At 43.5% G+C, this 26,868-nt stretch overlaps 1 protein-coding gene across 2 annotated transcripts in view; it reads left to right on the top strand.

Moving 5' to 3' along the window:
- CFAP69 (cilia and flagella associated protein 69) overlaps positions 1 to 26,868 on the top strand; it is a 2,033,309-nt gene that overhangs the window by 348,127 nt on the left and 1,658,314 nt on the right. The window lies entirely within an intron of this gene.

The raw sequence follows: 26,868 nt of genomic DNA, 5'->3' as shown, positions 1-26,868 counted from the left end.
TGGAAAGCAAATCCCAGGGAGTATACGGACTCATTCCACCAGAGCTGCTGCCACTTCTGCAGCCTTCCTCAGGGGAGTTCCTACCAAAGACATTTTGGAAGCTGCAACTTGGAGTTCAGTGCATACTTTTTCTAAGCACTACAATCTAACTCTCTACTCTAAGTCTAGGGCAGGCTTTGCCTCTGCAGTCTTGCAGGGCCTTTTAGCCGCCCCTTCTTCTTTATGACCACCTCCCTTTCTTTCAGCTTTGGGATTCTACCCTACAGTCATGACTGCAACAGTGAAACACGATGAACATAGTACAGTTGTGTACACCTACCATAAATGTAGATGTTCGAGTGTCTTCACTGTTGCAGTCTGGGTTTCCCTCCCTCCTGTCCCCTCTTATTTTTACTTTTGTGTGGTTCCTTTTTTTCACCATTCTTCTGAGGTGTATTTGCAAAGGTTATGGGACCTTTTTCATTTTGGGATTCCTGACATCTAGGGCAAGAAAAACTGGAGAAGATGGCGTCGGCTGTCAGCTTTGTACTCCTGGCGCTCTGACATCAGGGAGCATGGTTGAACAGCCGACGCCGGACCCAGACTTTGGGATTCTGGCTGACCGGGGGCTGCCTGCCGGCAGCGGAGAACCCTACAGTCATGACTGCAACAGTGAAGACACTCTAACATCTATACTTATGGTAGGTGTACACAACTGTACTTTCCAGACCTTCTGATGCACCTGTCAGGGGGCCTTCATCCTTCACTGCAGTCTCTGAAAATAACTGCTTGGCTAATCCACTTCCCCTAATTGCCAGGCTTCATTTAATTTCAGAAGATACAAGACAAATTCTCTTGTCTTCTCACAAGCCATCTACCAGGAAATTATATGGCAGTAAATGGAAAAGGTTCTCAATTTGGGCCAACACACAAAATATTGACCCTTTCCGAGCTCCGCTATCTTCTATTTTAGAATTTTTGACAAAAATTTTTAAGGAAGGGGCAGTAGCTGCTACAGTTCAAGTTCAGTTAGCTGCCATCTCAAATTTTCATCTTGGGTTTGATGGCTCAAATGTTATGGGCCATAAATTATCTAAGACTTTTCTTAAAGGTGTTCTTCATATGAGACCTCCGATCAAAATTCGCTATTCTCCCTCTTATGCTGTCTTAAATTATTCTTCCTCGAACCAGCATCTTCTTGTGATTTCAGATTTTTATCCTGGAAAACAATTTTTCTTGTGGCCATTACTTCTGCCCGCAGAGTGTCAGAACTTCAAGCATTATCGATCAGACCACCCTACATGATTTTCCATGCTGATAGAGTATCTCTCAGAGCAAACCCCTGATTTATACCTAAAGTCTGTTCTGAATCAAATATCAATCAGGTCATTGAGCTGTCAGTCTTTTTTCCCAACCACTCTAGCAATTTGGAATACATGCTGCACAAACTTGATGTTCACAGACAGCTCAGATTTTATCTTGACAGAACTAAGGATATTAGAAAATCAGACCAACTTTTTGTATCCTTCTCTGAAGCAAGAAAAGACAATCCAGTGGCTAAAACAACCTTATCTAAATAGTTATCTGATTGTATATCCTTTGTTTATGAAAATGCGAGCATGCCATTAACATACAAACCTAAGGCTCATTCTACCAGAGCTGTCTCTACGTCTTCTGCTTTTCAAGCTAAATTGCCCCTTGACAATATTTGCACTGCAGCCACTTGATCTAAGCCTCATACCTTTATCACGCATTACAAAGTAGATAAGGCTTCAAGGGACAGGTCTTCCTACGGTACTGAAGAACATACTCCCATGAGCCACCCAGGGTTGAGGGTGCTAGGGACGCTACCCATCAGTGAGAATAAACAGCGAGATTTAACAACTTCACATAAAGAAGTTATGTACTCACCATAACATTCCATGTGAGTTGTTTATCTCACCTTTATTCTCACGTTCCTCCCTCCTGGCTGACTATTGACTTAGAGGCTAGTACCATCCTGGTTATTCAGTATTTCTATATATGTATATATATGTATATACTGTTACTCACAACAGACAAGATCTGAGGTAATTCCAGCAGTGCATTGTGGGATAAGGGACTTGGTCTCGAGCTACTGGCAAACCTTGAGCTTTGATCGGCTCCAAACCCATCAGTGAGAATAAAGGTGAGATAAACAACTCACATGGAATGTTATGGTAAGTACATAACTTCTTTTTTCCTTTAAATAAAAGATACCAGCTCTAGAACAAACCTCTGAAAAGGTAGGAATTTGTGTTCTAAAGGGTATTATGAGTGCCAACATTTAGAGCTGATGCTTCATGTTTTTTTTTTTTTTTTTTTGTGTAGACAAGAATGTGTCAGAACAGAGCCATTGTGTGTTGTGTCAGCTTTGGGTTGCTAGTCTGGACAGAAAGATTTTGTTTGCCCCACTTCACAAAATTGTTGTAGGAATAACACTAAGCAGTTGTACCATCCACCTTACAATATTTTAGGACTTTCTCTCTTTTGTCATAAACAAGACAACAGGAATACAGATAAAAATATTACCAAAACAAGAATAACCCAAAAATGACAAAACCAGCAATACTAGGCACCTTTACTAACAGGCTAGATCATGTAGTAATAACCACTGGTGATTTATCCAGTAATTTGCATTCTGTTTCCACTTATGAGGAAGAGTAACCAGTATTCAAGGTAATGCTCTCAGTATTCAAGGTAATGATCTCAGATAATATCAGACCAGTTTATAAGAGTGGTAGTGTTATTTATTTTATTTATTTTACATTTGTTGACCGGGATAGTCTAACTGGATTTATGTCCATTTTCAGTAGAGTGCCCGGGAGATAAGCTCCAAGAGATTACTAGACTACTAACATACAGGTACTAGTTGTTGTACAGTTAAATACTACACATTTTAAACAGTTCAGGAAACTTCACAGTTTATACAAAAAACGTTACAAGCATTAGATAATATATTTTAGACTTTATGTACAAGACTTCATTAGTAACTAGAAAGTAATTGTTAAACAAATGCATACTTCAAGTTTCAACAGTTCAGCAATGCTCACAGTTTAAACAATACTTGTTACCTGCCTTAGGTAGGATGCTTTAGAATTATATACAGAAGAATTTAACTAGAGATAATTTAAAATACCTATTAGGATAAGATACGTTTTTGCCAAAGATAGGCCTTGATCTAAAAAGACACAGAGCAGGAATTAGGTCTTAAGAGAGGGACATAACCAATGGGTTTTAAGATAGAGTTTCAAATTCTGTTTAAAAAGTGTAAATGAAGACAGTGATGTAAGTTCATGGGGGAGTTGGTTCCAATACTTTCCAACTGCATTTGAGAACAGAGCATCTCCTGCCATGTTATTAGATTTACATGTTGATACAAGTAGTTTATTAGATGAGCGTAAGGTTGACCGGTTCTTATATTGGGTGATGAGACTAGCAAGTATTGGGGTATTGGTAGGTTAGAAAAGGGTTTTGTGCACGATGATGACTTGTTTAAAGTGAATCTGATTCAGAAGCTCTAACCAGCCTAATTGTTTCAGATTATGGCAGTGATGGGTCCAAAAAGAGGAAGCAGTAGCAAATCTGGCAATGCTATTGTAAGCGTTGGCTAGCTTGTTAAGGTTATTTTTTGACAAGTTAGTATATATGGAAGAAGCATAAAGAAGTGTGGAGATAAGGTGGGAATAAGGCAATAGTGGCTCTGGCTAGTGGGGAGAGGAAAGGGTTTTATCCTATAGAGGGAGCCTAGTTTCCTGTTGACAGTTTTTATGGTATTGTTGATATGGGTTTCAAAGTTCAGGTTGTGATCAATGGTTACCCCTAGAAGTTTAGTTGTTGGATAGGGAGATATGAGTGTACCATTATTGGATAAGACCGAAAAGTTCATTGGGAGTGATTTACGGGTAGGAGTGAAGAGGAGGAGTTTGTTTTTTTGGGGTTCAAGAGGAGGCAACATTGTAGAAACCAATTTTCTGTTTTATTGAACGTTGTCTGAGTTAGTCTGTAGTTGGGATTGAGATTTAGCTGAGCAGATTATTGTCGAATCATCTGTGTATTGTACACAGTTAGTTAAAGGAATACCTAGGTTGAGGTCATTGATAAATATTGAGAAAAGGAGGGGGCCCAGTATAGAGCCCTGAGGAACACCTAGGGTAACTGGGAGATAGGATGAGAGGTTGGTGTCCCATAGCACTGGCTGCTGTCTATTATCAAGGTAGGACTGGAACCATTTTATAGTCTTTGTGTCCAGAGAGAAGGATTTTAGAATATTGAGAAATAAGTGGTGGTTGACCATGTAGAATGCTTTTGAAAGGTCGATGAAAAGTGCTGAAGAGAGAAGATTGTTATTACGGTTTTTATTGATGCTGTCAGTGAAGGATAGGAGTGCAGTTATTGTACTGTGGAAAGGCCTGAAGCCATGTTGAGATTTGGCCAGTAAATTGTTCTGGAGTAGGTAGTCTAGTAACTGTCTGTGGATGCACTTTTCCATTAATTTAGCTAATGGGGAAAATAGAGCTATGGGACGATAGTTAGAATATTTTTTGGAGTTTCCTCCCTTGTGTAGGGGGATAATGTAGGAGATTTTCCAGATGGTGGAAATAGTGCTTTCTTGTCTGGTTCTGTTTATCAGCAATGATACAGGATAAGCTATGACTTTGGCTGCCTTTTGCAGGTATTCAGCAGATAGCTGGTCAGCTGAGGGGGTAGTAGGTTTTAGTTTACTTAAGAGGTTGCAGCTGAGGGAAGTTGGGACAGGTTGCCGATTTAGAGTTGGGAGAGAGTTAGTATTGGTTGGAAGGGCAGAGCTATCAGCTGTTAATTAGCAAGTGTTTGGATGGTCTCAGTGAAGAAGATATTAAAAGCATTAGCAGTTTGCTCTGGATTTTCGGAATTTGATCCTATAGGGGGTGGTGGTGCAGATTGGCCTGGTTGAAGTAGTCCGTTTATGCTAGCCCAGAACTTTTGTGGATTATATTGGTTGGTATGTTGGAGGTGGAAGTAAAAGTTTTTTTTTTATCTTCGAGTATAGCTTTCTTAGTCTCATTTCTTTTTTGCCTGAATTGTTGTTGGTATACGGGGTTTTTAGTTGTTCTCTATAGTGTCCAAACTTTATTTCTGTGTTGAATTTTCTGCCTGGTTTTCTTTGTAAGTCATGGGGCGGGTTTAGATTTAATTTTGATGGAACGCTTTGGTGCATGGTGGTTAAGGATTGTTAAGAATTTTGAGTTAAAGTAGCTTGTTGCTTCGTCAAGTGGGAGGTATTTTATAGGTGACCAATCACATTCTTTTAGTTCAGCTTGGACGTTATTGGGGTTAAAGTTTCTGTTGCTTCTTATTGTTTTATATATGGTTGGGTTGTGTGAGCTCGACCTTTGCCTGATTATGTAAGTGAGAGAATGGTCACTTACATCATCAGGGAAGGTCCCTACATTATAGAGTTGTTGGTGATTATTTAATAGAATCCAGTCTAGGATGGCTTCTTTGTTACTGGGTTTATTAATTCTGGTTGGGGAGTTGATGGTTTGTGAGAAGCCATTAAGGTTAATATGGGAGGTTGGTGATTCAGTAGAGCTGTCCTTCCAGTCTATATTAAAGTCTCCAAGAATTATTGTCTCTTGGGGAATTTTTGTGGAGAGTTCAGCAAGGATACCTTCCAGAGTGGTGATGTTGCTACCAGGGGGCAAGTAGATACATATTATATTTAGGGATTTGCTGGGATTAAGTTGAAGTTTGGTGCTAATGATTTCTGCATTGTTTTCAGAAGAGGAACCAAGATCTAGTATAGATATTTGTAGCCCTTCTTTATAGAGGATAGCAACACTCCCTCCTTTTTTTACTTTGTGGTCTTATCTCAAGATGTTGTACCCAGATGGAATAATTTCAACGTCTTGTGTAGTGGGTTTTAGCCATGTTTCTGTTAAACTATATCAAAGGAATGAACATCCAAGAGAGCATGGAGGTAGGCAGTTTTATTATTTATGCTGCGAATATTGAGGTGAGCTGTATAGCGTGAGTTGGGAGATTTAGATGGGATATTTGGGGTAGCGAGAACATTAATTTGTGGTTCTGTGCTTGTTTTTTGCCCTGGTCCTGGGTTAGGATGAATGCCCCCATCTAGTAAGGAAAGGTGTAATAGTTTGTTTATGGGATTGTGAAGGTTAAAGTAATGGTGAAGAGGTTTTTTATGTTTTAGATAGTTGTATTTGATATGGGTCAGTCTGTGATATTTAGCAGGTAAATAGCTAGGTAAAGATATTATATTTATGTGTTCTGGGGAGTTAATTAGAGGTATAGTACTTGTTTGTGCATTAGGGAAGTTCAGCTGTAAATATTTTGAATGTTCATATGAGATTAGCTGGTAGGTTGCTGTTAGAGAAAGTAGGAGAAAGACAATGATTAGGAGCCTTAGTTGGATTTGGAAAGGTCGTGTTTGCATAGTGACTAATGCATTTACTGGTGTTTTTAAAGGGGAGGAGTTATACTAGAGGTGATTAGAGAGAGATGAATGTGGAATGTTAAGATGACTATTGTGATTGGATTGGAGAGGAAGAAGGTGTGGTGAGGATGTATAAGCATAGGAGAGAAGGGGTGTATGGGAATTGGTGGTAGGGTAGGGTAGGGGAGCAGAGTGAGCCTGCAGGGCGATCAGAGCTGGTAGAGACAAGAGAGATAAGGAGCTGAAAAGAACAATCAGTTGAAGCAGGGATTACAGTAGGTAGGTAACCCTAAATACTGGAATAAAGTTAAAAGAGTAGATAATATAGCTATTTGGATGGTGTGTGAGAGCTAAGCATAAAAAGAAATAGATGGTGGCCACTGGTATCAGTCAGCAGTCTGTTCCCGTAGCTCTCCTCTCTATAGTACCTGTTGACATCTCTGCCACTTCTCTTGCTGCAGGACAGAGAGAGATCCAGCCCGTTTCCAGGACTTCCCTCTTTTCCCCTCTCTGATGAGGCGACTCCTGATGTTTGGGAGATCCTCTAGGAAAAGGACTTTTAGACCGAAATTGTAGTCAGACCCCCGAGTCTGTCTTTGATGAGTAATATTTGATGAGTCAGAGGGATCCCCTGATCTCCCTCTCCTAGAACTTCTTCTTTCACATCCAAGAACTTCCACCAACAAGGGAAACTGGCCCACAACAGGCATACCTAGAGATGCCTTGAGTATCCTGAAGCGTTTGGATCTCGACCCTCCACTTATGCAGGTGTCTACACGCTTCATGGCAGCTCCTGCCAGCTCCTGACCAGTCCCAGAGGCAGTCTCCCTGACTCTCCCGCCCCTGTGACAAAACAATTCTTAACAAGGGTAGTCCCCGCTTCCCCTGCAGGTGTATGCGCCACCAAAATGGAACTTGCAGATCCTTCCGCGGCCCGGCCCACACTCCCAGACTCTAGGACCTCGATAGGTATCGCAGTCCATTTTCCCAAATAGCGCATATGGACGCTGAATTAATTTTATGTCCTTTCACCAGACTCACCTAGATATCCCGAAGACTGAATTACAGGTAGTTCAGGAGAGGACAGCTCCAGAGGAGAGAAAAATTGCTGAAAAGATCTCACAGCTAAAATTGCTTCAGAATTGCAAACCTCCATGCTAATATCTATGCTGCGGATGGAGCCAAATTCCTCAACAGGCGGCAGTGTGGCTCTTAGACGCCAAGCCTGGCGCGTGCTAAGTGTACTTTTGCGGATCCTAGGAAGAGACTCTTCACAAATTCTCTTGATGATGGGTCAGTTTTTAATGCTCCTCAGGATGGAGTCCTTTTGACCAGCGGTGGCTGCAAGAAACCTTTCCCTTGTTCAGTCTGTTGAGCAGGACTTCTAGACTCGGCAGAGAAAGGGGTCCAAGTCTTCTAAGATGTTAACCAAGAACCCCAAGGAGTCACGGAATTTCACGTTCCAGGGGAGAAGTTTCAGTTGATTCAAATCAACAGGGAGTTACCAGAGGCAGAGGGGGGTAACAACAACAGGAAACAGGGATTTCTCTAACAAAGCCAGAACTCATCCCTGAGGGGTGTTGTTCAAGGTCCAGGGAGCAAGGCAGAGGCAAAGATTATCAAGCCCTCAGAGTGTGCAGTCCCCTTCCCTCCTTCAGACCCAGACAGCCCATCATATCCAAGCAGAGAGACATTCCATTCAGGAAAGTCAATTCAGATGGGTTACATCGATCATATCACCACCCGGCCCTAATTCCTTCCGAGAGTCAGAAATCTCCGGTCTAGTGCAAAAGCAGAGTCAGAAATCTCAAACTACACAATAGACCATTCAGAGCCCTCCAAACAATCAGCGTTTCAGAGCCATCCCAAAAAGATGGGGTATCTCCCACCAATATTGAGACTACTCAGAGACTCCAAATGTTCGTCAGGGAAGACAAGATTCCTAATGGTCACTCAACAATGGATTCAACACTTCTTCTCGAAGGAAGACAAGAGCAACTCAGATCTCCACTCTTCAATAGAATGTAACCCTCTTCACAGAAACGCAAAGGGATGCCCAGCGCCAATATTCCAGGTCATTTAGCTCAGAGCCCCAAAATTCACAGGGAGCCCCTACAGCCCCCAGAGTACACAAGCCCAGAGTGTTTCACCAAATGCATGGCAGTGGTCACGGCTCACCTGAGACCAGGTGTTCAGCAAATGTTGCACTGGCGACCTAGTCAAAGGCCTCAGCCACCGCATGCTCAGTGATTACACACAGACCTTTTGTTCCTGTTTTGGGCATCTCACAATTTGGGCATCTCATCCAGCATGAAAAATCAGTCTATTACCTTCTGCCTGGGCATCCTAAACACCAACTTGAACTGAGCGCATGTACAGAACCTGCCGTTTCAGACATGTTTCCTGGGATCAGAAACTTGTCAGCTGTTGGACAGGCCAGAACTGCGGTAAAAGAGTTTCCAGACATGGCTGCAGCTATTAGGCTCTTCCCCGGTTCTATCTCTACATCCTCTTCTGGTGGATGCGATTCTACATCTCCCCTGGCTGGATGCAACTCGGCCAATTTGTTCTGGTGACAACTACGTGCAAAGTGCTAACTTGTTGCGGGTGTGGTCACATCAGCTCACTCAGCAACTTGGTGGATCACCCCATCCCCGAGCAGCCCATGTCACCACAAAGATGCCCCTGATCGGGTGGGGGGTCATTATCAGGGCAGGATGGTTCATGGGACGCAGCAGCCGCGCTCATCTGCACATATCACAGATGGAGATGAGCAGTGCTTTTTAAGCGTTCAAGCCCTCAATGGACTTTCTTCCCGTAGGGACAATTAAAGTCCACACGGTGCACATACTCATCTTTGAGATGAGAACGCAACATCACAGGGACCAAGTCCTACAGCGACTGTGTTCCAGAAGCGGAACTATGGGTAAATGGAAGCTTACTCCTCTACTTCCGGTGGTAGAGTGTAGCAACTGGGTAATCCATCAGTGGTAGCAATTATAGCGAGCAGATTATGCAGAGCCATCCTCATGCCTCACGAAAGTGGTCTCTATAGCCTGGGAGAGCGAAGAGATTACAATTAATGGGGTCGCAGCGGTTACATCTTTTGCTACCCCAAACAGCAGTCCAACAGACTTCTTCAGCTCCTCTCCCTCTAGACTTCTTCCCCCAGAGCATTTCCAATTCCCATTTGGCCCCAGGACCCATGCAGCAAATCTTGGTCCTTCTTCTCCCTCTGTGATCCATGCCAGACGCTTTGAGCCAAAATTGATTCCAGGTGCCCCTTACTGGCCTCACAAGTTTGCCTCCCTTGCTCCATCATGACCTTTCATCAGCCGTGTTTGCTGACGTTCCATCATCACCCTGATTCACCAATCGCTGGTGGAGCTGCACAGGCTAATCCTTCTCCTCCATCTGCAGCATGGTTGCTCCTTTCCTACTAAAGCCTCCAATCAGAATCCTCCTCCTCAGTGGGGATTCTAAATTTAGCTGCTGACATCCTTGATCTTTTCCTTGAGCCAAGCCAGCTGTTTTCCTTTCCCCCCTTTAAAAATTTGGAAAACTTATTTATTAGTGGCTATTACATCTGGAGGGAGGGTGTCTAAACTTCATTCTCTTCGGGTCCCTGTTCTATTTTTCAAAGAGACAAAGACAGAGTATCTTTTGAGAACTAATCCAACCTTATCTAAGGTCCAAAGAACAATCTAAAAGAATCCATCCATTCTCCTGTATTTTTTTTTCTGTATTTTCAGATAGAGCTTATCAAAAGCTACATTTTTTAGTCTTGATGTCCACCGTCAACTTAGATATTATTTGGACAGAACAAAAAAAATATTTTCTCTGATCTGATTTTTGTTTTGTATAATAAAAAAAAAGGCCCCTGTTTTTCTAAAGTGACCTTTAGTCCAGATGGTGGCTTTTCGTCATCTCTGAAATTTATAAAAACAGGGGAAACAAACCTAGGTGCTCCTAAAGCATTCCAGGCTACAGGGCTTAGCTAGCTTAGCTACTTTTAGCCAGCTTTTTGCTACTCCTCCCCTTTGGGACACTATTTCAGTAGCCAGCGCTTGGCCACCCCACACAACTTTGTTTTCCCGCCATAAACTCCAGGTTTTGTTGGCTCTACAGTCCTCAAGAGTTTGTTCCATTGAGCCACCCAGGATAGAGGTGCTAGACGCTGGTTCCATCATAGCAAAGAATGGTATGTAGAAGACTGAAGATTGATTGGGTAACTATGTATTACAGTTATGTACTCCATGTTGCTGTCTTCGCCTTTCTCGCCTCTTTTCCCTCCTTCCTGGCCCTGGCCTGGACAGACCTTTGTACTGTTAACTGTTATACCATTCAGACCTGGTCCTTTGGTCATCTGCATCTGTTTTTCTCCTTCTCTTTGTTTGGTGCTATTGCCTTTCGGTGCTATTGCCCTTGTGTCACTCCTACCGCCTTCTAAATGCGGGAAGTGGGCTGCCTCGCCGCAAAAGCCGCTCGAAGCTTGAAAGGTGCCGGTCTCGAGCGCAAGGCCCAAAGAAGGCTTATGGGCTACAGTTTAATAGCAAGTCTGTGGATAAACAATATATAGCAAAGGTGTAGTACAGGTCAGGAGAAGGCATCAAGGCCTGGAAGGGACAGGTCTGTCACCTGGTGGCCCAAATTAATGTATTGTAAGCAGGGTAAAAAAGGAGGGAGTTTAGGTACCTAATGCAAGAAAAGGAGTAGTGGTTCTGAGTGTCTTTAAATGGTGGAAAACGTAGATTAGACTGGTTACAGAGTGGGGAGGGAGTAAAGCTGCTGGTTTTCCTGGCTAGCGCTTTATAACCACCTAGATCTAATAATAAGTTATAGGCTATACTGGCAGTGATAGTTTAGACACATACTTTCATGCTCCCTTTACTGAGAAAGTACAGGGATAGGTTGCTCAACTGTGGAGACTGAAGGGAGTTTGGCAGGGTCCTTGTTCTTCAGGTTGTTAGTTTCTGTGTCCTAGAGCAGTGTACTCAGATTGGAGAGCTGGGATTGTTTTTGGAAGAAAAGAGAAGAGAGAGAAAAATAGTAGAAACAAGATATTTAGTTTAGTATCAAAGGCATTGTAATTAAACAGAATATTACAAGCATATAATCACGTAGAACTGTACAAAAATGTAGTTCAGGCTGTCAAGTTCTCAAGTTGTCTAGAAAGATGCATCACTCCTTACAAGTCTTCTAATCAGTATTATAGCAAGTCCTTATCAAAAGTAAGTCAGCAAAATTCTGGCCAAATCTTATTATTCTAACTAGGCTAGGAACAAGACTATAGGAAGCTACAAGGTATATATCCAGTTAGGTAACAATGATAGTTGTAAAGTTATCATTAGCACTAACACTATAGAGCAATAACTATAACTATAGCTTACATTAATAATGTAGTTCACGTTTTTTATTAACAGCTTATATATATATATATATATATATATATATATATATATATATATATATATAAAATGCAGATAGTAACTATATATGTAAGCCTATATGTGCTTAATGAACATAAGTATTGTAAAAGCATAGCATGGTTAAATAAGCATATACAATTATTACTGTATGAATGCTATCTGCCAAAACATTTACAATTGTTACAGCACTCCCAATGTTTTTAATCATAGACCTGAAACAATAACCTTAGGTGGACATTGCAGGGAAGTAGATTTCTCTAACTTAATGCAGGGACCTTGGATGTAGTAAATATGTGAAAGCGTTAAGAAAAGTAAAGACTCAAGCATTAAAAATACTACATTAAATGACCACTCATATGGGGCATCTGATTTAAGGTGGTGCAGCTTTTACATCAGTGTTTAAGACTTAAGAACACCCTTCAGGTAGTGTACTGTAAAAACAAATTCACTTAGTAATACTTAAAGTCAGTATGTCTAATGGTACACTAATTCATTGAGGACGAACCTGAATTCTTATGTAGAAGCTGTAGGTGTGGATATTTAGCTAAGGCAAACCTCAAGTTTAGAGTTAGCCTCTCCGTTCAAGTTTTCTTTTATGGTTATCTGTATTGGCTAGTTGTGGTGCAGTCCTAGCGTTCTCACATATACCTCTTATCGTTGTTGAAATTTACAAATGCTACTTGTGTAAAAATCAGCCACGTTCGTACGTTTCACATTAAATTATTTAGTAGAGGTGCAGTTAATGATTACCATAAGCACCTATTACGCTAGAGGCAATCTTAAATGTAGGCAAGTACGTCTCCTCATTTATTTCTTAGTCTGCTTTTAAACTATATTGGCTAGAGTATTCCATTATGGCTTTCCAGACACTCTGCTAATCTGTAGTGAAGATGTAAGTAAGAGCCAAATTATGACTTTGCACAGGTGTCCCAGCCCCGATAATGCTCTGCTATTGCGTTCTCTAAACATATGTGGAAGTTACAGCAAATTGGTCTTATTGTGAAGACAACAATAGAGAGACCAGATTTAGTAAGATGCTGTTTAAATAAGGTTCTTAGGTTTAGAGCAGCGTGAGTTAAGGAAACAATAATAGTATGGAAAACAGCTGTGGCTGAGCACAATTGTACAAACTCTACGTGTACCTTAAGGTAGTACCATATCAGATATACTGAATATAGTGGGGTGTCTTACAAAAGGTGGAAATTATGACAAGTTCCTTTAAATGATAAAAACAAAATTGAAGAGAAAGTGTAATAAAGTACTTCTTAATGGGGTTCTTAGAGGTAGAGCACCGTAGGTTTAGAAGCTATTTAGTTCTTCCAAGTTCCTTAAGTGGGGTTGGTCACTAAGGACTCTCCACGTGGATGGCGCAGTTTGAGAAGCCTAGGTTTAGATTGTTCTTAAAATGAGATGTGAGATACCCTTTACACGGCTTCTCAGTGTCACGTTAACAGTATTGCGTATTGGTCAAATTTATATAAACTACAGCAACCAGATAATATTGCTTTGCTTAAGAAACATAGAAGTCTCTTAGCGTACGCACCAAAAGTTCTACAGAAGCTCACTTTGAAGTACAGTAATGCTACACTGCTAAGGCTAGCACTCTAACACATTGGGGAATAAATGTGCACCTTTAATGGGAGATACCTAAAAACTACCTCTCAAGGGAGTGTAGTAAAAAGTTAAGTATTCATATATGAATCTACACCAAAAGAAAAAGTTAAACATATGTTACCATGAAAGCCTCACTTCCTTCTTAAACAGTACATACTACTCAACAATAAGGCAATAGTTCAGTACTTACATTAGCCAAGACACGGGGCCAGGAACACACAGCAGCTGGGGGCAGTTCTATAAAGGAAATGGCAGCCCCAGACAGCATGTATTTATGGGAAAAGTGGAGGATGTGAGGTAGGAGAGTGGGGGAAGGAGAGATGGGTAAAGTGGAAGATTAGGTAGGAGGGTGGGGGAAAGAGAGATGAGGTCTGAGAACTAGGGGCTAGTGCTACTAGAAACTGGATAGTCTGATAGATGTATAGGTAAAATACCAGTGTGTAGAAGTATGATGTGAAGACAGGGGCGGAGAGAGGGGACAATGAAGTAATGATGAGTCAAAGTCTTAGCTAGGTGGGAGAAGGGGAGGAGATGGTATAGGTTAAATAGGGAGAGAGACAAGAGAGGTAAGGAGCTGAAAAGAACAATCAGTTGAAGCAGGGATTACAGTAGGTAGGTAACCCCTAAATACTGGAATAAAGTTAAAAGAGTAGATAATAGAGCTATTTGGAGGGTGTGTGAGAGCTAACCATAAAAAGAAATAGATGATGTGATAGTGTTCAATCTCGCCGTTTGTTCTTACACATGGGTTCGGAGCCGATCCTCGGCTCCGTGTCGGCCGCTTGCAAGCTCTGCATCGAGAAGAAGCTCGAGACAACCTAATACCCACAATCCCCCTCTGCCTTTACCTCAGATCTAGTTTGCCGCTGCTGCGTTCGCATCGCTGGGATCTAGCTCGAGCAACTTCGGATAAGATAAAACTTTATTTTTGTTTTATTTGACAAAAAAATTGTTCTAAAAGTACTTTTTGGTAGACATAGTGTATGTGTGTGTGGTAGGTAGAAATTCTCGGTACCGTTAAGTTTAATTAGACTGGTTAGAGTTTTTCTGGGCCTTCCACCCCTTACTTAAATTTGACAACCGGACTGACATATATATCGGATTTGACTTTTTTCTACTGGATTTGTCTCTTTACTGGACTTGACTTTTTCTCTTACCTGTAAGATGTCTGAGAAAATGAAATCAGGCTTTAAACGTTGCCAGTGTGGCCAAAAAATGTCAGTTACTGACAACCATAGTTCCTGTGTCTACTGCCTTGGCCCTCTCCACTTACAAGAGGACTGTTCAATTTGTCACTCTTTTAGTGGGAGGGTCATGACAGATAGGCAGGAAACTCATGGACAGGGGGTTATTAAAACCTTCCTTTCAGGAGGCTCTGGATGCTTCAGACCAGGCATCCAAATCCTCGAAGGAATCGAAGACGTCAGAGCCCAAGTCATCGGCTCCGAGCTCTTCGAGTAAAGTTAGATCACCAGTTCCACAGACTTCGGGGCCGAGTGTTCAACTGGTGTCAGTTCCTGAGCCTCGAGTCTTGGAACCGGTGATGGAGCTCCCTCCCTCGACTCTATTGAGGTCGGCTCCGTCTTCGGTTCCTTCGACCCGTTCTTCTTCTAAGCTCTCCGATGTCGATGTGGATCGTGTGGTGCAGAAGTTATTGGAGCATTCGGCCCTGTCCAAACTTATTTCGGTTTCCACCCAGTTGGTGTCGAAACTTGAAGGCCTCCCATTGTCTCCAGCCATTCCTCCTCCGAGACCTGTCCAGTCTTTGGAGCCGGAAGAGGTTGATCTGCTGATTGTGGAGCCCTCGGGTCCAGAACCGTCCTTTCTCGGTCTGTTCCTCTCACCTCGACTCCGTCGGATCCGGTACCGGAGTCTCGGAGCCGATGATCTGTCCTTGGTTCCGGGGCCGAGAGTCGAACCGACGTTTCGGTTCCGACTCTTCCCCTCGGGGCCTCGGCGCGGATCGATTCGGCTCCGTCCTTGGGGTCGATGCCTTCGGTGCCTGTCTCGGGGATTCTTCCCATTTCTTCGGAACCGGGAGATTCTTCGACTCGGGACCCGGGGGCCTTCGATCTCATGAGGAAGGTGTTGTCTACTCAGACAACCACGTCAGTAGAAGCAACCTCTCCTCCCCATAAAGGGCCGTTATCCTCCTCTGCACCCACGGCTACATCCAAGCGTCGAGCACCGGTGTCTCAGCCACCCCTGGAGGGTGCCCCCTCTTCCTCGGAGGCTTCTTCGGATGCTCCCCACGAAGTCCCTAGGAAAAGACTGTGTAAGAGGAGACACTTAGATTCTCCACAAGAATCTTTGACATCCGATACTGACTTGGATGAGTCAGAAGGGTCCCCTAAGTCACCTTCAGAAGATGTCTCTTTTGCTGACATCTTGGAGATCTTGAAACAGAGAGGTGACTGGCAGTCCCTTCCCCCTTCTGAGGATGAGTCAGTATTGCTGAAGGCATTCGGTGCTCGCCCTTCCTCCTCCTGGGTCACTCCGCCCTTCGATGAATTAATGGAACTTATTGCTCGAAGGGCGTGGGAGGCTCCTGACACAGTGGAACCAGTCCCTAGGAAACCCAATAAGTATATCACTGCACCCCAGGACAAAACTTACTTGACAAAAGGAGTTCCAGTGGATGCTATGGTGGTGGCAGCGGCCACGAAAAAGGAGATGTCGGAGTCTTCCTCATCTGTCCATCCCCCTAATAAAGATTCTAGGACTATGGACAGATATGGGAAGCGCATTTTTAGTTCAGCGACTTTTTCCATGCGATCCCTGAACTATTTGACCCACTTTACACGACTACAGAGGGATCTAGTCAAAGAGTTGGGAGATACCCTCCAGGGTACTACAGATGCTGCTGTCTCAGAGAAAGTGACAGCGCAACTTAATACCCTTACATCCATTGTGAACTCGTCCATGAGGCTGATCTCTTACGCAGCCGAGGGTTCGAGTAGGGCAGCGGCTTCAGCGATTGCTCTTCAGACAATCCTGGATGCGCTTATGTTCATTTGCGGAAGCCTTCAAGTCTTCCTTTACTAACGCCCCATTTGACAGTGCCACTCTCTTTGGCCCCAAAGTAAAGGAGACCCTTACCCGGTGTGAACAGGAGGGAAAGACTCTGTCTGCTGTCGGAGTCCGTTTTTCCACCCCAACCAGACCGTACCCCAAAGGGCAACGTGGTGGAAAAATGTGGTTTCGAAAACCCCAAGGATCTTTCCCAGGCACACAGGGTGATGCCCCTTCTAGAGGCAGAGGAGGGGGCAGAGGTGGAAGACGCCAACCTGGCGGCAGAGGGGGTCCGCAGAATCAAGGTGACAGGGATACACTCCCTGGTAAACCTTTCCAGCACTCCTGAGAGGAGGCCCGACTGTCCTGCTCTGGAGGCAGTCGGGGGTCGCTTAGCTTTATACCCTCAGGCCTGGCAAAACATAACTACGGACAAGTGGGTAAAAAGCGTGGTTACCAGAGGTTACAATATACCATTTCTATCTTATCCCATTCCAAAGAAAAGACTCCCAGATGTACCGCCCCATCTGCGAGAGCCAGCAGCTTTAGAAATTTCAAAGCTGCTAGAAAAAAGAGTCATCCAACCAGTCCCAGCGGACCAAAGAGGATTCGGAACTTACTCAAGGTTCTTTTTAGTTCCAAAGAAAACAGGGGACTGGAGGCCCATTCTGGACCTAAGCGACCTCAATACCTTCGTCAAGAAAGAAAAGTTCCGAATGGTCACGCTTCAATCGATCCTTCCATTCTTACAGAAGGACGACTGGATGTGCTCAATAGATCTGAAGGATGCGTACTACCACATCAAAATGGCCAGGACATCCAGAGATCATTTGCTTCGGCTGGGTGCCAGTCACTTTCAGTTTCGAGCCCTGCCCTTTGGCCTGACCTCAGCCCCCAGGGTCTTCACCAAATGCATGGCAGTGGTAGCGTCTCACTTGAGACGCCTAGGATTCCAGGTGTTTCCGTATCTGGACGACTGGCTCCTTTCTGCCACCACCCAGCGTCAACTAGTACAGGCCAGAGACTACACTCTTCAACTGTGTATTCACCTAGGAATTTCCGTAAACTTCGGAAAATCCTTACTACAGCCATCACAGCGTATCTTATTCATAGGAGCGGAATTAGATACACATCAGTTAATTCTAAGACTTCCTCCAGAAAGGATACTGTCACTTCAGACTCACATACGTCTTCTTCTTTTGTCCAGGAAATCCCCAGCAAAACTAGTACTGAAGGTTTTGGGACTCATGTCAGCTTCTCTTATTGCAATACCCTTGGGAAGACTGCACATGAGAGTCCTATAATGGCTACTGTTTGCACAATGGTCGTTCCAGCAACTACCTCTAACACACGAGATTCTTATAACGAACACATGCAAAACACACCTGAACTGGTGGCTTCAAACTTGCAACCTTTCCAAGGGGAGACCATTTGTGCTACCCACGCCTACAGCTACGGTGACCATGGACGCTTCCCTGATAGGGTGGGGGGGCATCTTTCAGGGACAGACAGTCCAAGGCGAATGGACCAATTTAGAGTACAATCTGCACATCAATGTTCTAGAGTTGAGGGCAGTGTTTCTAGCGTTGCAACACTTTGCTCCCCTTCTTCCTCTGGGAACTATTGCAGTTCAGACGGACAACATGTCGGTAGTCTGGTACATAAACAAGCAAGGGGGAACCAAATCCTATCAGCTATGCAGAGAGGCCATGAGAATCTGGCAATGGGGGAGTCCACGGGTCGCTTTCTGATAGCAACGCACATCCCGGGGTCATCCAACGTCATAGCCGACAGGCTGAGCAGAGCAATACTGTTACCGCACGAGTGGTCCCTAAAACAGTCAGTTGGGAAAAGATTTTTCGCACGTGGGGCCAGCCTTCCTGCGATCTGTTTGCATCTCCAATGAACGCCAAATGCAGGAGCTACTTTGCCCTATTACCCCCTCCAGGGGAAGTCCCCAGGGACGCACTGATTCACGATTGGCCCCCGGGTCTCCTGTACGCATTTCCTCCCTTCCCCCTGATCTCAAAGTTTCTCCAGAAAGCCAACAACCTACACAGGACAATAATCCTCATTGCCCCATTCTGGTCTCGTCAAATTTGGTTCCCCTTCCTCATGACACACTGCATTCGGGGACCCTGGATCCTGGACCCAGAGCCAGATCTATTGACTCACTCGTCAGGGGCTCCCCACCCCTCGCTCTTGTCCCTCCATCTAGCAGCTTGGCTGCTCCAATTCCCAACTTAGCCAGGTCTAATCTTCTTTCGCCTGCAGTTCAGAATATATTAGTGGCTTCTCATAAAGCTTCCACTACTAAAACATATACTAGTAAATGGAAGCGCTTTGTATTCTGGGCGAATACACAGCAAGTGGACCCTGTTATAGCTCCCTTGAATAAAATATTAGAGTTTTTAACAGAATTGTTCCATCAGGGTGCTTCTCCTGCCACATTAAGAGTTCAATTGGCTGCCATTTCTAATTTCCATGTGGAAGAATGTGGGGCTCCTGTGATGGCCCACAGACTTTGTAAAGCCTTTTTAAAAGGGGGTTTTCATATTAGACCACCAATTAGATCTCCTACGTCACCTTGGAGTCTAAACTTATTATTATCTAAGTTGATGCTGCCTCCCTTTGAACCAGCCTCCTCTTGCCCTTTGAAATTTTTGTCATGGAAGACTCTCTTTTTGGTAGCCATTACATCCGCTAGGCGAGTATCTGAACTTCAAGCTCTCTCCATTAAACACCCTTATTTGATCTTTCACTCTGACAGAGTTTCTCTTCGCACTAATTCATCCTTCCTTCCTAAAGTTTGTTCTATTAACAATATTAATCAGTCCATTGAATTACCCACTTTCTTCAAGAATCACTCCAATAAAATGGAATATATGTTGCACAAATTAGATGTCCACAGACAGCTAAGGTTTTACTTGGATAGAACAAAAGATCACAGGAAATCTGATCAACTTTTTGTAGCCTTTGCTGATAACAGAAAAGGAGTGGCGGTTACCAAAAGAACTCTTTCTAAGTGGTTAACTGATTGTATCATCTATGTCTATGATTCTTCAGATCAAACTCTTTTGCACAAACCCAAAGGACATTCCACAAGGTCAGTGTCTACATCCCTGGCTCATTCAGCTCGCCTACCATTAGACGCTATTTGTGCGGCTGCTGCTTGGTCTAAACCACATACATTCATTTCTCATTATAAGGTAGACAAGGTTTCTAGGGACAGGGCAACCTTTGGTTCCACTGTGCTCAAGAACGTCCTTCCGTGAGTTCCTCAGGAACAAGGAGCTAGGGACGCTACCCATGTGTAAGAACAAACGGCGAGATTGAACACTATCACATATAGAAGTTATGTCCTTACCATAACGTTCCATGTGGAGTGTTCATCTCCTCGGCTCTGAACCCATGTGTAAGAACAAAGGCGAGATGAACACTCCACATGGAACGTTATGGTAAGGACATAACTTCTATTTATGGGCTACAGTTTAATAGCAAGTCTGTGGATAAACAGTATATAGCAAAGGTGTAGTACAGGTCAGGAGAAGGCTTCAAGGCCTGGAAGGGACAAGTCTGCCACCTGGTGGCCCAAATTAATTTAAATTAAGCAGGGTAAAAAAAAAGGGAGTTTAGGTTTCTAATGCATGAAAAGGAGTAGTTCATAGGTTCATAGGTTCATAGGTTTATACTAGGCTATCTGCCCTAAGGCATTTATAAGCCTAGCCCAAATTTTTGTGGCTTACGCCACCCCTTATATGAAAAAATACTGTGCCCATTAGTTTGTTGTGCCTCTGTCCAGCAGTGACACAGAGATGATTCCGGTAAACCTACGATCTCCCATCCACAGGTCTAGATTTCTCTTGAACAGAGTCAGCGAGGTGCTCTGCCTCACATGGACCGGGATTCTATTCCACAGCATAGGGAGTCTCTGAGTGATAAATCTATCCCTCCAGCACGTCCTATTTATATTCGTGCTAAGGTTTAAGTCGCTTGCTCTAGTGGTTTTGGTGGATTTGGATTTTTTGAGGTGGAGCATGTCCATTAATTCCGGGTTGGACATTCCGAGTGTCTTTAAATGGTGGAAAAAGTAGATTAGACTGGTTACAGAGTGGGGAGGAAGTAAAGCTGCTGTTTTTTCCTGGCTAGCGCTTTATAACCAACTAGATCTAATAATAAGCTATAGGCTATACTGGCGGTGATAGTTTAGACACATACTTTCATGCTCCCTTTACTGAGAAAGTACAGGGATAGGTTGCTCAACTGTGGAGACTGAAGGGAGTTTGGACAGGGTCCTTGTTCTTCAGGTTGTTAGTTTCTGTGTCCTAGAGCAGTGTACTCAGATTGGAGAGCTAGGATTGTTTTAGGAAGCAAAGAGAGAGAGAGAAAAATAGTAGAAACAAGATATTTAGTTTAGTATCAAAGGCATTGTAATTAAACAGAATATTACAAGCATATAATCACGTAGAACTGTACAAAAATGTAGTTCAGGCTATCAAGTTGTCTAGAAAGATGCATCACTCCTTACAAGTCTTCTAATCAGTATTATAGCAAGTCCTTATCAAAAGTAAGTCAGCAAAATTCTGGTCAAAACTTATTCTAACTAGGCTAGGAACAAGACTATAGGAATCTACAAGGTATATATCCAGTTAGGTAACAATGATAGCTGTAAAGTTATCATTAGCGCTAACACTATAGAGCAATAACTGTATAGCTTACATTAATAATTTAGTTCACGCTTTTTATTAACAGCTCATATATATAAATAAATAATGCAGATAGTAACTATATATGTAAGCCTATATGTTCTTAATGACAGTAAGTATTGTAAAAGCATAGCATGGTTAAATAAGGATATACAATTATTCCTGTATGAATGCTATTTGCCAAAATATTTACAATTCTTACAGCACTCCCAATGTTTTTAATCATAGACCTGAAACAATAACCTTAGGTTTACACTGCAGGGAAATAGACTTCCCTAACTTAATGCAGGGACCTTGGATGTAGTAAATATGTGGGAGTGTTAAGAAAAGTAAAGACTCAAGCATTAAAAATACTACATTAAATGACCACTCATATGGGGTATCTGATTTAAGTTGGTGCAGCATTTACATCAATGTTTAAGACTTAAGAACACCCTTCAGGTAGTGTACTGTAAAAACAAATTCACTTAGTAATACTTAAAGTCAGTATGTCTAATGGTACACTAATTCATTGAGGACGAACCTGAATTCTAATGTAGAAGCTGTAGGTGTGGATATTTAGCTAAGGCAAAGCTCAAGTTTAGAGTTAGCCTCTCTGTTCATGTTTTCTTTTATTGCTACCTATATTGGCTAGCTGTGGTGCAGTCCTAGCATTCTCACATATACCTCTTATCCTTGTTGAAATTTACAAATGCTTCTTGTGTAAAAAATCAGCCACGTTCGCACGTTTCACATTAAATTAGCTAGTAGAGGTGCGGTTAGTGATTACCATAAGCACCTATTACTCTAGATGCAATCTTAAATGTAGGCAAGTACGTCTCCTCATTTATTTCTTAGTCTGCTTTTAAACTATTTTGGCTAGAGTATTCCATTATGGATTTCCAGACACTCTTCTAATCTGTGTGAAGATGTAAGTAAGAGCCAAATTATGACTTTGCACAGGTATCCCAGCCCCGATACCGCTCTGCTATTGCGTTCTCTAAACATACGTGGAAGTTACAGCAAATTGGTCTTATTGTGAAGACAACAATACAGAGACCAGATTTAGTAAGATGCTGTTTAAATAACTCATTACAGCCGAGTGACGTCTACAAGCGTTTCTGCAGTTACCTCCTACTGCTCCTCTAGGTGTCAAATATTGCGTGTTCATATTTGTATTAATAAATCCAAAACCATGCTACACACAAGGTAACAGAATATTATATCTTGAAGCATATATGATGGCAAACACAATTGTATTGATATATGATCTCTGTTAATAAGTAATGTTAAGTTGTCAATCTCGCCTTCATTCTTGCTGGATGGGTTCGGAGCCAATCCTCGGCTCCGACTCGGCACTTGCTAAGCTCGAGAGTCACTTTAACCAGCTCGAGGCAGCCCCATATCCCATGATGCAAGGCGGTATATACCCAGATCTCGTTTGCCGCTTCGCTGATGAGGTACTCCTTTTGCCAGCTCGTGGTAAGTAAATCTTTTTATAGGTTCATAGGTTCATAGGTTCATACTAGGCTATCTGCCCTGGGGCATTTAAAAGCCTAGCCAGAGTGTGTGTGGCTTTCACCACCCCTTAGGATGAGAATACTATACCCATTAGTTTGCTGTGCCTCTGTCCAGCAGTGATACAGAGATGATTCCCGGGGTAAACCTACGATCTCCCATCCACTCGTCAAGATTTCTCTTGAACAGAGTCAGTGAGGGGCTCTGCCTCACATGGACTGGGATTCTGTTCCATAGTGTATGGAGTCTCTGGGTGATGAATCTGTCCCTCCAGCACGTCCTATTTATATCCGTGTTGAGGTTTAAGTCTCTTGCTCTCGTGGCTCTGGTGGATTTGGATTTTTTGAGGTGGAGCATGTCCATGAATTCCGGGTTGGACATGGCCTTGTATGTCAGGCACAGATCACCTCTGAGCAGACGGTATGAAACTGAATAGAGCTGGAGTTTCTTCAGTCAGGCATCGTATGACATATGTTTGAGCCCCTTTATCCTTTTGGTGAGGAACTTTTGGGGTCTTTCCAACTGCTGCAGGTGTCGGGTAAGGTACATTCCGAATGGGGCGTTGTACTCAATCATTGGTCTGATAAGTGAAGAGTACAGGGGTACAATGACCTCTCCTGATCTGGATGTGAATCCCTTCATGATCAGGTGGGCAATGTAGAAGGTCTTCCTAACCACTTTGGCAATGTGAGTGTCAAAAGAGAGGTTACTGTCAACTTGGGTCCCCAGGTCCCTGATAACTTCTTCCGTGTTTAATGGATTACCACCTATGTGGTAATTAGGGGTTACCTTGTTTTTCCCAAAGGGTATGACTATACATTTTTTGGCATTTAGCTTAAGGCCATGGCTCTGGCACCAGTTATCCATTTCTATGAGACCTTTCTGGAGGATGTCTGTGTCTGATGGAGTGTCAATTATGGTGCCCAGTTTGCAGTCATCTGCAAATTTTGTCAGCCACAATCCCCTATGTTTGCCTGCACTTCAGAAAAATAAATGCCGAACAAGAGGGGCCCAGGACTGAGCCCTGTGGGACACCGCTCATGACCGGCTTAGAGTCTGACATGGCACCAGCAACTCTAACCCTGTGTGTTCTGTCCTTGAGCCAGTTTGCCACCCATCTTGTGACATATAGGTTTACATCTAAGCTGGTGAGCTTTTCTATGATGCCCGAGTGGGGTATTGTGTCGAACGCTTTTGCTAGGTCAAGGTAGGCTGTGCGAACTGCCTTACCCTCATCAATGGCCTTAGTGACTGTTTCGAAAAAGTCGACCAAGTTCAAGAGGCAGGATCTGCCCTTGACAAAGCCAAATTGGGTAGGATCCAGTGTCTGTAGGTCCCCAATGTCTTTATTTATGAGTTCCATTATGATCCTCTCCATAGCTTTGCAGACAAGGCTCGTCAAGCTTATGGGGCGGTAATTTTCAGGGTCTGTAGAAGCACCGCCTTTGTGGAGTGGGACCACAGTTGCCGTACGCCATTCTTTGGTCCGTATCCTGTAGTAAGGCTAAGATTAAACAGCAGCCTTATGTGTGGGTTTAGTTCCTCATTGAGTTCATGTAGCACACAGACGGGGACACCGTCCGGTCCCATTGATGCTATGTTTTTTGCTTTAGAGAGAGCAGCTCTCACCTGGGCATCTGAGATGTTTGGGAGGCTAGACTCTGGTGGGATAGATATTTCTCCTTTTGGGGGGGAGGGAGCGGAGAAATTTGCACTGAACCTGTCTGCCAGTATGTTGGCAATGTCTGTGGGTTCAGTGATTTTTTTATCATTTTGGACTAATTCTGAGCATATCTGGGAGTTTCCACCCAGGTTTCTAACATAGCTAAAGAAGGCTTTATGATTGTCTTTTGTGTCATTAGCGATTTTTCTCTCAAAGTTGGCCTTGGATGATTTTATGAGTGATCGTAGTTTTTTGCTAGTATTGATCAGAGATGCCTTCCCATTTAGGGATTTTGCTCTGTCATGTAGTAGCTTTCTCCTCTTGTTGTAGAGTTTGTTTATGGCTGGAGTCCACCAGACTGGGCGCCTGCCTTTGGTGGAAAGGGTTTTGATTTTATTAGGGATTGCTTGATCCATACATTCCTGGAGGTGCTTGTAGAAGGCATTTGTAAGGGTTTCAGCAGCGTGGGTTGTGGTTTCCACTGGCTCGGGGGCCTTGAAGGATACCACTCCAGTCTTGAGAAGTGTGAAGTTTGCTTTTGAGAAGTTCTTCACTGTGGTCTTTTTTGCTGGGGGTGGGGGCGGGATGTGGATCTCCAGTGAGATTAATTTATGGTCTGATCTCACCAATGAGGGAAATACTTCCGGTGTGGAGCATTTTGTCCCCATGTTTGTGATGATCAGGTCTAGTATATTTTCTCCTCTTGTGGGAATGGTGACTAGTTGTTCCATAGCATTTGAGTTTATGAACTCAAGGAACCTTTGGGCTAGGGTGTTGGGGCTTGAGTAATGTTCCCAGTCTATGTTTGGGTAGTTGAAGTCACCCAATATGATGGTGTTTGAGAGACATTCATACTCTCCAGTGTCTTCAGGAAGGCTGTGTGGGTTTCCTGAGTTTGAGAAGGTGGTCTGTAGCATGTTACAAACTGTAGGGCAGTTTTACCTATGGTTAATTGCACCTGGATGGTCTCCGATGCTTTGTGCGTTGCCACTAACCTGGAGGTGTGGGTATTCTTTATGAATATGGATACTCCCCCTCCTTTTGTGGTTCGGTCCAGATTTTGGGGCAGGAACGCATGATATGAGGTATAACCTGATAGTGCTGGGGTGCTCTCAGGAGCCTTGAACCAGGTTTCAGTCACTGCACAGACATCGATGTTCTCCATACTGAGGAGGGCTTGAGGGTGCATCTTGAGATTTAGACTTCTGGCATTGAGCAGTATTACCCTTAGTTTTTCTCCATTTTTGTTTTCTAGGGCGGTAGGTTTATCATTTGAGCCTTGCCTAAAAAAGGCACTATGGGGATGGCAAGAGCCTTTGCCAATATCCAGAAGCCCAGGGGTGACAGGTGCAAGCCGTCCCTTGCGAAGCAGCGTGGCTTGTCAAGCATGTCATCCCAGGCAGACAGACATTGGATCCCCTTAGAATGATACCAGTAATTAAGCCAATTATTAAAGCTGATCATTTTGTCTCTGTATTGTGGCATCATTCTTGGTGAGGGTAGGATACTGCTCAGGGTCAGGGTCATACCAGCCTGGGCTACATAATCTGAGAGCTCCTCTATGTCTCTTTTCATGTAGTCCAGGGAGGTACGTCTCAGGTCGTTCACACCGGCATGGACAATGACTGAGTCATACTTGTACTTGCTGTGGAGTGACCTGAGTGCTTGTGTTATGTGGTGGATTCTAGCGCCTGACAGGCAGCTTACTGTGATCTTTTCCTTGTTCAGTCTGGTGAGTGGGACGTCAGTGTGTCTGACTATGGAGTCACCTATAACAAGTGTGTCTGGCATTGTGTTTGGCCTTAAGGGCTGTGACTGTTTAGCACACTGACTTTGAGAACTATGTGTTGCATGTCTTATGTCTTGAGGTGGCAGTTGCTTGGGTGTCTGCTTTGGAGGCCTCTGTAGTTTTGGTAGATTTTTGATCAGTGCCTCCGAGTATGTCTTTGTGTGTTTATGTGTTTGTTTTGCAGTTGTGATAATTCTATGTGAAACTGGGTTTGTGGTGTGCGTGGTTTCCTTCTCTTCCTGACTGGTCTTGCCAGTCCTGAGTTGAGAGAGCTCAGCCTCCAGTTTGGCTATATAGTTGCATCTCTCACATGTATTTGTGTTTTGTGGGAGAAGGAGTGGGTTGTCTGTGTACATGAGGCAATTGTAACATTGCCTCAAGATGCCCAGATTCACCAGCTGAACAGGAGAGGACGCTAGCAACTGACCCTTCGACATGCTAGAAAAAGTGAAAAAGTTTGCTGTGTAACTGAGTCAGAAGGGACCTATAGGGAAATGGGTACTCAAGGGGATTCTAGGCTAATGTAGTACTTTGTTTAGTATACAAGTACTTTACCTATATAAAAATGCTTTAGGAGCAAGTGCTGAGCTTTTGAGATAGAGAATAGACTGTTTAGATTGCAAGTAGAGAAGTTCTAAGGGAAAAATTGAAGAGCAGACTTTACGGACCCAGAAATAGTTTAACCTTGTTTAACCGGCGCTGCCCGATGGTGCTCTATGGGC

This window comes from Protopterus annectens, chromosome 3.part1 (genome assembly GCF_019279795.1).
Source record: "Protopterus annectens isolate FY-2018-M chromosome 3.part1, PAN1.0, whole genome shotgun sequence".
Classification (NCBI taxonomy): Eukaryota; Metazoa; Chordata; order Ceratodontiformes; family Protopteridae; genus Protopterus; species Protopterus annectens.
The sequence above is the reverse complement of the archived record's forward strand: the minus strand, read 5'-3'. Positions and strand labels throughout refer to the sequence as shown.